The sequence below is a fragment of the Periplaneta americana genome, chromosome 12, assembly GCF_040183065.1.
Source record: "Periplaneta americana isolate PAMFEO1 chromosome 12, P.americana_PAMFEO1_priV1, whole genome shotgun sequence".
In the NCBI taxonomy this organism is placed as follows: Eukaryota; Metazoa; Arthropoda; class Insecta; order Blattodea; family Blattidae; genus Periplaneta; species Periplaneta americana.
In genome coordinates this window covers 111,345,516-111,359,791 of record NC_091128.1, presented here as the reverse complement: position 1 = coordinate 111,359,791, position 14,276 = coordinate 111,345,516, and the positions used below count along the sequence as shown (strand labels likewise).

Genomic DNA, 14,276 nt, shown 5'->3' with positions numbered 1-14,276 from the left:
AATATCAATGGTATTTCAGATTAGTCAATTCAATTTCAGATAGTATCATTTGTATTTCAGAGTAGTCAATTCAATTTCAGATAGTATCAATTGTATTTCAGAAACTATCATTTGTATTTCAGAAGTTACGGTTGATACCTTATTCTCCAATGTTAAATCCAATCGAGATCATTTGGTATAAAGGGAAGACGTACGTAAAAACCCATCTTGGAATTCCTGACGTCATAACTCCTTGTGTTGCAGGCTAATTTACTTACTGTACAGTAGAGAGTAAAATTGATGAAGCAACACACACAATATTGTTGGTGGTGATTGTGCTCGTGCTGTACAACACAGTACAATTCATCATGCTGCAGCTTTAGCTATGGAGAATATGCCTGTCGAATGCTAAAATGCAATAAAGTTGAGGATATTTTAAATCCATTTTCCATTTTTTTAAATATATGCTAAAATCTCAAGTATGCCTACATTTGTTATTTTGTGAAATAAAAATGACTATGTAATCTTAAGTGCATTGCTTATTTTCTGAAATACATTTGATACCATCTGAAATACAATTGACAAATCTGAAATACAATTCACAAATCTGAAATATATCTGATGCCATCTGAAATACAATTGAAAAATCTGAAATACATTTGATACCATCTGAAATACAATTGACAAATCTGAAATACATTTGATACTATTACAAACTGAATAGACAAATCTGAAATAAAATTGATATTTTCTGAAATTAAATTGACTAAACCTCAGATAATAATGTGAGTACAGAAATCCAACATAGACTCCTCACAGCAAATAGATGCTATCATGGACTCCAAAAACAGTTAAGATTCCATGATATCAGCCTCAACACTAAGTGCAAATTATATAATAAGACCAGTCTTGCTTTATGGATCTGAAACCTGGGCAGTTGGTAGTGCCGACAATTGTAGGCTGACTATATTTGAGAGAAAAGTTCTGAGGACGATATACGGACCAGTATATGATGAGGGCAGTTGGAGGAAAAGATATAACTATGAATTATACCAATTTTTTAAAGAACCAGATGTTCGCAGAGAAATTAAAGCTAGGAGAGTCAGGTGGCTGGGCCATATCTGTAGGAAGGATGAAAATGATCCTTGCAAGAAATTGACTCTCACTATACCTTTTGGCACCAGAAAAGTAGGGAGACCTCAGCTAAGATGGCTGGATAAAGTGGAGAAGGATGTAATAGCAGTAGGTGTTAGAGCAGGTATGCTCATTCTCTGACTCCCGATTACGTTCTGCAATCACAACCTTCGAATGTAGCGCGTGCTGTTCCCCGTTCGAAGCTCGACGGATGGCTGCAGAAGGCAGTTCAAGTACTTAGTAAACGCACGAACAGTGCGGGACAATGACACAGTCAAAACCTTCTGTAGGCAAACGATCATTCCGTACAGTGTGGGAGGAAGACTATTTTTGTTGTACGTTCGGTGAAAACGGAAAGTGATTACTATATTGTAAGGTACTGTCAGGAATACTACTGAGCAACATAAAACTACATCATAGGCTCTGCTACCCAGAACATGCCGAAGTGACAGAGAAGCTGTTTTCTGTAATATAGCCTATTTTCATATACCAACGTTATTATTATTATATTATTATTATTATTATTATTATTAGACCTATTATTATTACTATTATTATTGTTATTGTGGTGATTTTATTCCAGCAGAAATAGATATTTTGATAAAATAATTTTTCAGTGGTGCAACATGCACTACAGATTCAAGAATTGAAAGCACTTCATGAAAGGCCAAACATTGAAGTGAGTCGAATAATTCAGAGTCTATGTTTTGGAGCAAGTTAGCCTATGTAGTATGTTGGGAATTAGCTAAGTCACTAAAACCCTTCACGGATGGTGAACTTGTAAAGAGATGTACGGTGCCTGAACAGAATATAGTTAATTATGTCTCTGTACTGCAGCAGTTCAAATGTGAACTCACAGAACGTAGATTTAGTGATTTTAGACGTATGGAGAGTGATATTAGTATTTTTGTTAATCTTTTCATAAATTTAGTACAATCCGTGACAGTGCAGTTCCAGGACGAGTTAATTGATTTACTAAGTAACGTAGAATTCAGAACTAAATACAGAGAATATGAGTTAAGCATAGAATTATTTAAAAAATGAACAAAACTAAATATTACAAGATGAGCTTATTCATTGCCACTATGTTAGCTACCTTCGCCTCGACATATATGTGCGAACAATTATTTTCGAGAATGAAGATTACTAAATTCAAACATAGGTCCCGATTAACAGATGAGCATCTTTAGCGCATTGCAGTAAACTCGTTGGAAATAGATTCCCGATTACTTGCAGAAAAGAATGCAGATGTTGAATAGACCGCAAAGTAGACTGTATGGTGGAATATGAAAATGATATTATCTATGATATTATTATATCATAACTATATTAAATGTAATAAATAATGTAATAACTGAATATTGCAGTGTATACTCTTTCAGTTTTCAAATTCAGTTTATTATCCGTATTTGTAAGACTGTGAGAACTATGCTACGGGCGGTGCTGCAATGTAGTTGCGGAGCCCAGTCCGTACACAGTGTGTGTTATGCAGTGCAGCATCATCCGCGTAATCGGGGCTTTTACGATTTTGAGCATACCTGTGTTAGAGGATGGAAAACAAAAGTGTTAGATCGAAGGACGTGGAAAAGCATCGTTGGGGCGGTCAAGGCTGGAACCCGTTGTAGAACCGAAGAAGAAGAAGAAGAAGAAGAAGAAGAAGAAGAAATTGACTAATCTGAAATACATTTGATAATTTCTGAAATACAATTGATATTTTCTGAAATACAACTGGAAAAGGTGTAGACCAGCGTTTTTCAATTTCTTTCAACATGTGGCATACTAAAAGTATAGGCTAATATAAAATCCCTCGGCACATTCTTATAACCTAAACTTGCGGAATTTTGAGGATTTTAGGAGGGAATGTGTTTACTGAATGTTGAGTTGTATCGCGTTCGCTGAATGTTCACCCTTGTGGACTCATTTTTTTTACTGCTCTTCACTTTTATTTTCCTCATTTTTGGTACAACAACCTTTACTATTTTCATTTTCTCTCGGCACAACAACGGATCATTCGCGGCACACCGATTGAAAACGGATGATCTAGACCAGTGGTCGTCAGCACTCGCTGAAATGGGTAACGGGTAAACAGTGCATCTAAATATGCGCCCTCGTGCAGAGGGGAGAGGTAGAAAGCATACCCGGCCATGAGCCACGGATGCACGATAGGGCAGTGTCTTATCCGCGGGTAAGAACGCTAGCTCGAGGGTGCACTGTGCTGATGACCGCTGGTCTAGACATTAAATATAAATACACGGTTGAATATCGCAAATTATACTGAGACAAGACTCGCTGCCAATGGGACTGGAAACTCAAGCACTCCCCTGCTGTCGAATCTTAAGGCTAGGTTATGATTCTGGTCGACGTATGACTCGGAAGAAGAATAATAGGTCGTTGTGTTACCACATTCCTTCATACAAAATTATTAGGGATCTATTTTTTGGTAATAGCGATACTTACTTACTTACTGGCTTTTAAGGAACCCGGAGGTTCATTGCCGCCCTCACATAAGCCCGCCATTGGTCCCTATCCTGAGCAAAATTAATCCATTCTCTATCATCATACCCCACCTCCCTCAAATCCATTTTAATATTATCTTCCCATCTACGTCTCGGCCTCCCTAAAGGTCTTTTTCCCTCCGGCCTCCCAACTAACACTCTATATGCATTTCTGGATTCGCCCATACGTGCCCTGCCCATCTCAAACGTCTGGATTTAATGTTCCTAATTATGTCAGGTGAAGAATACAATTCGTGCAGTTCTGTGTTGTGTAACTTTCTCCATTCTCCTGTAACTTCATCCCTCTTAGCCCCAAATATTTTCCTAAGAATCTTATTCTCAAACACCCGTAGTCTCTGTTCCTCTCTCAAAGTGAGAGTCCAAGTTTCACAACCATACAGAACAACCGGTAATATAACTGTTTTATAAATTCTAACTTTCAGATTTTTCGACAGCAGACTGGATGATAAAAGTTTCTCAACCGAATAATAACAGGCATTTCCCATATTTATTCTGTGTTTAATTTCCTCCCGAGTATCATTTATACTTGTTACTGTTGCTCCCAGATATTTGAACTTCTCCACCTCTTCAAAAGATACATTTCCAATTTTTATATTTCCATTTCGTACAATATTCTGGTCACGAGACATAGTCATATACTTTGTCTTTTCGGGATTTACTTCCAAACCTATCTCTTTACTTGCTTCAAGTAAAATTTCCGTGTTTTCCCTAATCGTTTGTGGATTTTCTCCTAACATATTCACGTCATCCGCATAGACAAGCAGCTGATGTAACCCGTTCAATTCCAAACCCTCACTGTTATCCTGGACTTCCCTAATGGCATACTCTAGAGCAAAGTTAAAAAGTAAAGGTGATAGTGCATCTCCTTGCTTTAGCCCACAGTGAATTGGAAACGCATCTGACAGAAGGTAATAGCGATACTCACTAATATTGTACCTTACATCACGCGTGGAGTACATGGAAGAAGGCTATAAATATAAAAATGAGTGCATTATTGTAACTGATATTTCGAAACCTCGTAAATCTGATAACATCTGAAATCGAGGTTTCGGGCTTAACGGTTGCAATATATCGCTCTTCAATACGAGTATTTTATGAACGTTTATAGAAGAATGAACAATAAATTTTCCGAAAAAGACAAAATACAAAACCGCGTACACTGAATTATAGCATACCTGTTAATACAAAACCTCGTATAGTTAATTTTTGGATATACAGGGTGTTTCCGGGCTAGTGTTACAAACTTTCAGTGATGATGGGGAAGGGCACAAGTATCAATTTGAGATAAGGAACCCTGGTCTGGAAATGACTGAGTCGAAAGTTATAAGCAAAAATAGTTGTGTGGAAATGGAATTGTAATTTGGTACCACGTGCCCTCCTTCCCTTAACCTTTGGAACAATCGTAGAAAGATGGTATGGGCTGGATGTCTCCTACGTGGGTACTTGTACGGATACAATCTGTGACCTAGTCTACTGTTCCCATTGGCTCATCCGTATTCGAAATTCATGTCCGCTTATTGCAATCTCGTGTACTCCTCCATTTCACTAGAACTGATCGACTGGACACTGCAACTTGTACACATACACTGCTGTCGTCCAGACCTGTGGAGTAACGGTCAGCGCGTCTGGCCGCGAAACCAGGTGGCCCGGGTTCGAATCCCGGTCGGGGCAAGTTACCTGGTTGAGGTTTTTTCCGGGGTTTTTCCCTCAACCCAATACGAGCAAATGCTGGGTAACTTTCGGTGCTGGACCCCGGACTCATTTCACCGGCATTATCACCTTCATTTCATTCAGACTCTAAATAACCTAGATGTTGATACAGCGTCGTAAAATAACCCAATAAAATAAAAAATACACTGCTGTCTATAGACATGCATATCAGGACCGACCATGTCCGTTACACATTACGCTATCTGCATTGCTTTATTGTAGTTTCCTGTCCCCATCCCTCAGACAGCGCACTGAATGGAATACTGTAAGTAGACAACAAAAATAACGTCAGATGAATACAGCATGTGTAAGATGTACACATAAATACACACAAATAAGGTGTACAGAGGAATAAAATTATTTCATTTCCACACAACTATTTTTGCTTGTAACTTTCGACTAGGCCTAGGTCATTTCCGGACCAGGGTTCCTTATCTCAAATTGATACATGTGTCCTTCCCCACCATCCCTCAAAGTTTGTAACACTAGCCCGGAAACACTCTGTATAGGCTACGAGTTTCTGGTGCTTTATTCTGTTAAAACAAAATCTGGTAAATGCTCAATGCGAGGTTTTGGTAGTTATATTTTGTCAAAGTGCCTGGTTATGCCCCATTAATATTTTTATTCTTACTGGAAAGTTTTGCTTTCTGTAATTACAAGTTTTTGGAATTACTTCGGCAATTTGTAAAATTTTCAAGATACATATTAAAGAACGAAGTAAGACGAGATTATAATATTATGATCGAAAGTACTTACGGTATTGACAATCAGAAAAGATCCGATGAAAAGAAAGTATTTTTTTATAGTTCTTTACACTTAAAATAACAAAGAAACGAAATGAAGAGATTAGAGCAGAACTGATGTAAGGAAGATTGATTAGCTTGCTAGACGCTGAAAATTGTTGCCAATAAAGTTACTACGAATTTTGTTTTGTACTAGGTAAATGTTTATAAACACATCTTGAACTTTTATACAGAAAATGGCTCGCTTTCGTATCGATACATTTTGTAGACTACTTACTACAGATGAACAACGATCGAGAAAACGAGACTAGCGCCCGCAAAGCCGAAACCCCGCACGACAATGTTGTATTACGTCGCGTCCTTGACGTACAGACTGATTGTGAGTGTTTCGAGACTCGATATTGTGATGAAGTCCCGACATCCCGAAGTCAAGCAACCTTGAATCACCACAGTTGTTTATACCTGACTGAACTTTTATCTACTTGGGCAACTGTTACATACATATGTGTAAACAATCAAGTAGCCTATTTGAAACATCTCTACATTTCAGTGTATAATAATCCATTCCCCAGTCTTTATTTAATTACTAGGCCCTTATTAAAAGGCTAGGAATTTTCTTTTCATATCTTTAAGATCAAGTGTGCAATCTCAAGTAAAAAGATATTAACGTCATGATTTATGTTTCTTAGAAATGCAAATTTATTTGAGAACTGTTTTTTTTTATTTATATAACCATAGGCAATATCATATAATAGAACCAGAACATTTTGATAACTAAGATACTGTTCTGTTTTGTCTTTTTGTCTTATTTAAACATTTATAATGCTATTTATTTCAATGATGTATGTTCAAAGTTACGAAATCTTTCCACGCCGACCAAATGCTATTTCGAGAATGATGAGCGAGACTCGAAGCGCAGCGAGAATGACGAGCCGAGACACGAAAGGCAAATGCAGCGAACACAGCGAGCGAGAGCGTCAGTTATTTTTGTTCGTCACTACTACCTACGTTATAAATTTTGGAATATAATAAAGAGTATCCTGCTAATGACTGCAATTTCTCGCCAATTAGCTTCGTCGAGGGCCGCTAATTGTGCGTGGCTTTATTCTTATATTTTACAAAGTTCAAGCTTTTGTATGTGTAAATTTCCGTTACAAACTGCAATATACGTAATGACTTTAATGTGAAAAGTTTGGGGCCTGTAGCGAGCTAATCACACTGTATATCGAGTACAATAGGACCATATAAAAAGGAAAGTTTGAGACCATGTTCTCGGGATATTGCAGAACGAGTTGTTAATACCGTTACTGGAATACAATCGAGAACGATATAATTAAGCCTGTAATGTAAGCCCAGAGAAATAAACAGTGCAATGCAAATCACAAGTAATCCTTAATTACATGTTAATGCGGCAATTATTAAAATAATTACATATTTTCCGGAAATATGCGCCAAGAAAATTTAATAAATTATGACGAAGAAATGCCTCATCAGCAGGCTTCGAGACTTCGGACCCAATAGAGCAGTTCAGTGGGAAATCCGCATAACGGCGTTCTGAGGATAGTGGTAAAGCGTACAGTGGGTTGGGGTACTGTAGAATAGATGCCAACAAATACGCAAAGGAAAACGCTCTGGATTTGAAGGTTCTGACGAATAATTTGGTTTTCATACAAACTGTGTCTGACAGTATTACACGGTTAGAAAAGTCAGAGCAAGAGATGCCGAAAGCCCTCAAATTAATTTAGAAAATGATGCAGAGAATTAATGAGACATCAAGTAGGCCTACACCGGTTACTGAATGTATAAAACAGAAGTGGAAATCAATTTTATGTAAAAATAACAGATATGGAACATTGTGTAACATAAACAGCAAATTAGTGGACATAGAGTCACCCGAGAATAAAGGACTGTCTTTTAGAGACTGCAATGATGTTAGGTTTTTTCGTTTTGCTCCTATCACGTCATGCGACGTAAAGCGCAGCTTTCTACAGTACAAACTTTGGCAGATAACCGAAAAAGACTTACGTTTGAGACACTGAAAATGTATCTTGTAGTACATTGCAATTCGGTACTGTAACTGCACTTCCTAAAGACGACCAATAGGATAAATGAAGAAATTAAAATTGCTACATGCTTATTTCCACCATTAACACTGTGTATAATTAAACACAAATGCTTATAAAAGACAGGTGAATAAATGCTCTTCACATTCTTTTGACATTATCATTGTGTAATGTATATTTACTTTCAGAATGTACATATGTGTTTTTCTCCATACTACCGTACTCTACTCTAAATAGCGACGTTGTTACCTCAACACATCTCTATCTACCTGCAGCGAGTCAACAACCTATAATGCATGCACAGTAAACTTATTGTATCGGGTCCAAAGTCTCGAAGCCTGCTCATCAGATATTGGGACAAACTAATGCACAGTAGTTCTGGTGATTTTAGAAGTAAAAATCGTTGAATTTATAAGATACTCTTTTTGTGGAGATGGTGTTGAAAAGTTAATGATTTTATAGATATATATTTCAAGAACAAAATTTGTTTTGAAAATATAGTACATTACGTTTGGAAGCTTTAGGTAACCAAATGCAGGACTCTAGTGATACTGTAAGTTTAATCAAGATAAACCGCTCGGAAGTTCTCGCGGTGGCTGAATGGTCTAAACCAGTGGTCGTCAGCACTCGCTGAAATGGGTAAAGGGTAAGTGGAACAACATGTTGTGCCCCGTCGTGCAGCAGGAAAAGGTAGAGAGCATACCTGCCAGCAGCTACGAATGCACCATAGTGCAGTGTCTTCTCTGAAGACAAGAGACGTTAGCCCGAGGGTGCAGTGTGCTGAGGACCGCTGGTCTAAACCTTCGGGTCCTCGAGTCCTCGTCATACTCGTTAAAAAATTCACAGTAACATTTATATAGGACAAGTTCGTAATTGGGATTCTTCTCTGGGTTCTTCCGTTAGGCATCAAACTCGATCTACGAGGTTTAAAATATGTAAAATTTAATATACGGTACCATTTAAAAAAAGTGTTATTTTTTTGTCACACCTTGTACATGAATCAATACTTTTGTGAGACCACAGCCGTAAGTTTTAGTTAGGTATCTCCAACAACTTTTGTTTTCGGTTTTTTTTTTCATAAAATAAATATATAACGAGTTATTAGCAATATTCCATACTTAACTAACACATTGTATATCATATCATTTCTTTTAGAGTTTGTATTTGTTCGCTATACTCGTATTGTAGCATTCTTCATTTTGTTATTCTCCACATATATTTAGACGCACGCACAACACACACAGTCCAGCACCAGGTTGTGTTGGCGTATCAAAGAATTCCATATGTGGCCAGACACATATAGTGGAATGTAACCTTATCCATTTGTTTACAGTGGTGAAACGTTTCAGTAAAACTAACAAAAATGTCCTTTGACATTTTGTTCTTTATTTATGATTTTCGAGGAAAAAAACACTTTGAAGCTACTTTAATATTTCATATAAAAATATTTACGAGTAAGTATACTTTTGCGATGTACTTTGATATTGTACACTGGCGTTCAAAGATATCTGACTACTAATCGATAGTGATCGATAATGTGTTGGTGTAAGTGGGACTTCTTTAGTTATTACTTGTATGAATAGATGGCGAAGATAATATTCATTGCCGCCAACCGTACTTAAATATATCTGCGTTACAGAATTCAATATTTCATATTTCTCTGTTGATTGTAAAACAACACTGGATTTAGCTGGAAACCGCTGATATTTTTAATTATGAGAATAATTTATGCATAGTCTACATCTTAATAAGTAACATTCAAAAACTAAGGAAGAGATTAGTGTAGTGTTTTGTATGGAGTGTGGCATTGTGTGGGGCAGAAACCTGAACATTACGACGAAGTGAAGAGAAGCGAATGGACGCATTTGAAATGTAGAAGATATGAAGAAGAATGCAGCGTGTGAAATGGATAGAGAATAAGAAATTAAGTTGTGTTGGAAAGAATGGTTGAAGAAAGAGTGATGCTGAAACTGATCTGAAAGAGGCAAAGCAATTGGTTGGGTCATAGGCTGAGAAGAAACTGCCTACTGAAGGATGCACTGGAAGGAATGGTGAACGGGAGAAAAGTTTAAGCTAGAAGGAGATATCAGATGATAGACGACATTAAGATATATGGATCATATGCGGAGACTAAGAGGAAGGCAGGAAATAAGAAAGATTGAAAATGCTGGGTTTGCAGTGAAAGACCTGCACTTTGGCAGAAAAGTATGAATTAATGAATAGAAGTTACTTATAAAATACATTACATAGCACTATTCGACGGGTAACTTGGAAGTTTTGGTTTCCCTGTTTATTTTTTAATAACCTTACTGCAACTTTCTCGTGGTTGAAATTTATAATACGTCTACAACCTGTTGCGGTACAACTCTTGTTATCGCTTTGCATGTTTCATTAGAACACGCCAGTATTTGTTATCTTCTGGAAACAATTTTTAAGGTGGAATTTGTGATTGTCAGTCACTACTAATTTGTATTATTTTTACTCACCATAAAGTCTACTTCATGTACCGTATGTAAGTAATATGCTTCTGAATTTGCGTGAGACATCGTAGACGATCCTGCACGTAGCACTCCAACAGGTGCCGAGCGAGCGACTGATTGATATTAGCGTGGGGAGATGATCGAGTGACATTCATTTGAAAGAGTCCTCTGTAGTCAAATTCAGTAACTGTAAGTTTCGCCCATATAGCTGCTATGTGTAGTGATTATTTGAAATAACGTAATCATATCAGGTTGTAATTGCAAAGATTTCATTTGTTTATTCTGAAAATTCGCAAATAATTCGGTTGTGTTCTTAATTGACGCTGGAAGGAATTTTTAAGTTTATCTTGCTACTTACAATCAAACGCTAGGCATTCGAGTTAGCTGGGGATGAAAATGTACCCCTTAAGGAATTTTTTTTAGCATATTGATTTGCTAAGTTTATTAATTGTACTGATGTAATTATAAATTTTTCTGAAAACGTTCCCGTTATTAATTTTTTTTAGCTTATACCTTTTGCTAAATATTCTAAATCAGGCGTCGTCAAACGATCGCACAGTCGTGCTGGCTGAAGCTGCACAGTGCACAAGTCTACACGTGAATCAGTCGCTGTGCAGGAGAGAGGAGGGGATGATAGTTGAAACAGGCTCAGTGGCGGTACACTCTTATAGCCTATTGGTTATGCACCATTCCATCTGTTTCTATTTGAAACATACGTAATAAAATTTATCCTATAACTTAAAGAATTTGAAACATGCAATCATTAATTTCTTCTGCCAAATTAGTAAACAAACGGAGCACATTAAATATGCTGAAATCACCCAAATAATACACTGAGTTTAACGACCCATTTTGTTCCTAAAGCTAGAAACAGTTTCTTCAATTTTACGTTTAACATAAATTAGTCCTTTTTTCAACAGTCGTAAACTAAATTATTACATGAAAATAAAGGCCACAAATATGTACAACTAATAAAAATTAATAAACTATATTCATTACTTATTCTCCATCAAACTACAGCCTATGTAAGAGAATTGTTTTCCTATATAGTATATCTAATGAACATTGTCTATTCACAGAAACCCAGAAACATTGATGATCTGAGAGTAAAAATTATTCAAGCTTTTCAACAAATCACCCCTCTTATGTTACAACGGACATGGGCATCACCGTTATGAGTTGTGCAGGGTGCGCAATGGGGGTCATGTTGAGCTCTGAGAAATCTCCCATCTTTCAGTGTTGTATGCACAAAGTTTCAACAAATGAAGTTCAGTAGTAAATGTTTTACAGTGTTTTTATTTTATCCATACTTAAACAGATCACCCTGTATTGCAGTGTACAGGGCTCCTAATAATTATATTTATCTTTACACAAACTTACTGGACACAATGTTATCTTGTTTGGCACAAACAATGGAATTGTTAGCATTTATGGCTATTGTGGCATTGAATGTTCTGTCATTACCTAATTTCACAAACAAAGACGAAACTCTACCGTATTAGGTGCAGTATATATCATAGTACTTCGTAGAAGAAAAGGTGCATTGTGTATTTGCATGTAAAATTCGAGAGTCATTTTCAGCTTCCGGATATTATCAACATGTATGAACAATCGAATATCTCGAGATATATATTTTTTATCGATTATGCCTATTTGTACAACAAACGTTTAAACTCTCACTACACGGTAAGCGGTGCAAATGCGGTGAAAAGTGCGTGAGTGAGAATATCGCGTCGCTTAACGTGACAAAAGGTAAGATTAGCCAAGATGTGTATTGTCGAGTCTAGTTATAGTTTATGTATTTAATATCGGTGTTGGAACATTAGAAGAGAATCCAAGATCTTGGCAGTGTTCTTGTGATTTCAACAAAACTATAATTACTTCCAGAAAAACAGCTTTAGTGAAAATTACAACACTGTGTACACTATAACGGTTTTCGTTCATATTATCTTTCGTAATGAAAACTCTGTAAGCAGAAATTTTACAAAGGTAATTGAAAATGATAAGCAGAACTAGGAAGTTGGTACCGAAACTGTTAAGTTGTGTGAACTTGGATTATATCTCTGTCGAATGAAAGTAGCGCATCTCTCAACGTCAACCTTCTTTACCTTTAGCTGCGACTTTGGAGGCAGATCTCCTGGATTTTCGGAATGGGACCGATAGAAGAGGTCTAATTTGTGTTCAATCGTTTCAATTTAGCGTCTCTGTATACTTAATTTCTCATAATGCAATGTTTTCCACATATTAAGAACAGTGTACCTCCATCGCTGCTCTACTTAACCTGTACATGGACAACCTTTGCACTGCTACTCCTCTGTCGGTGTATTCTAGAAGGGGAAGAAATGTAACCATCGCGCAGAGCAATTTGTCCGCCGTGCGCTCCAGCCCGTACGGGCTTGAATATGCACCACTGTTCTAATCTATAATGTAATTAGGCCATAGACTTCAATCGTATTGTTACGGTTATTACTTTACTTTATTGTTATTAGTTGTTAGTATTACAGTAAAAACTGTAACTGTAGGGGAGTGATCTAAACTACGTATAAATAATGTGTAAATAGAGGATCATTTTTCGAATGGCTAGGGAACCAGTGTAACAGAACATTGAGGGTGGGGTGTCGTTATTGAGGTCCCACGTTGGACGCCATTTGAGGGTGAGTGGTTATTGTGACCACACGTTGGGCGCCATTTGAGGGTGGGTGCGTCTCGATGTTGCGTGAGATTCACTCAGGGTAGCCGAGGTACTGTTGTGGTATAGGATGATGTCGGGAATAATACCAAGCCGGCTACTTATATAAAAGGCAGTGTAAACTCCAAAACTATAAGTTTATTGTCGTATTCACTTGGTAAACCCTAGAGTATGTATTTCCGGCTGACTTATAATTCAATCGTTGGTCGCACTTCTGTATCGACTCTATGGCAACTCTGAATAAGCTCTATCCGATACTATAAATTCAATACTCTGCCCAGTACACTATGATCGAAGCTCCTAAACGTTGACGAGTGGCCTCGCCGATGACAAAGTTCAATCTATCGAGTCTTCGCCTGAAGAAAGACTATTAAGTTGGGCCGCCGACACAAAAAAAAGATGTCGCGCCGTCTACACGAAGAAAAGTAGTTATCCTGTCGACACGAGACGAAATAGTTATTCTGCCCTGTATGTAGGGCCGTCGACACGAAAAGGAGTAGTGATTGTGCCCTGTATGTAGGGCCGCCGACACGATGAGAAGTTGTGATCGTGCCCTGTATGTAGGGCCGCCGACACGATGAGATCTTGTGATTGTGTCGACACGAAGCGAAATAGTAGTCATTATCTCCGCTCCCCGTCACCCTTATTTATAAAAACCTATCCTACGCTAAAACTAACTATTCTATTGGTAAAAAACTACGTCACTATCTGGCCTAAAATCTATTCCCTATTGGTCCAAAGTGATCTCATAAGCTGGACCAAGATCTCTTCTTATTGGGCGCGAAATATGTCATCTCTAAATTTAGACTTTGGATTTCCCATAACCTCAAATTAGTTTGTATATCTCACAAGAATACCCGTTCTTTGGAAAACCCAAGCTTGGCAGTATCTTTCCCACGGGTCTAGTCCGACTTTAGGATTTTATGCTTCATCGAGTCTCTATACGAAACCCCGCTCAAGGT

At 37.5% G+C, this 14,276-nt stretch overlaps 1 protein-coding gene and 1 long non-coding RNA gene across 3 annotated transcripts in view; one reads left to right on the top strand and one right to left on the bottom strand.

Moving 5' to 3' along the window:
- Positions 1–10,730, bottom strand: part of LOC138710826 (uncharacterized) — a 163,345-nt gene extending 152,615 nt beyond the window's left edge. The window contains exon 1 of the long non-coding RNA XR_011335312.1: positions 10,632–10,730. This is a non-coding gene — a long non-coding RNA (uncharacterized lncRNA). The remainder of the gene's footprint in view (positions 1–10,631) is intronic.
- Positions 1–14,276, top strand: part of LOC138710824 (uncharacterized) — a 169,043-nt gene that overhangs the window by 141,003 nt on the left and 13,764 nt on the right. The window lies entirely within an intron of this gene.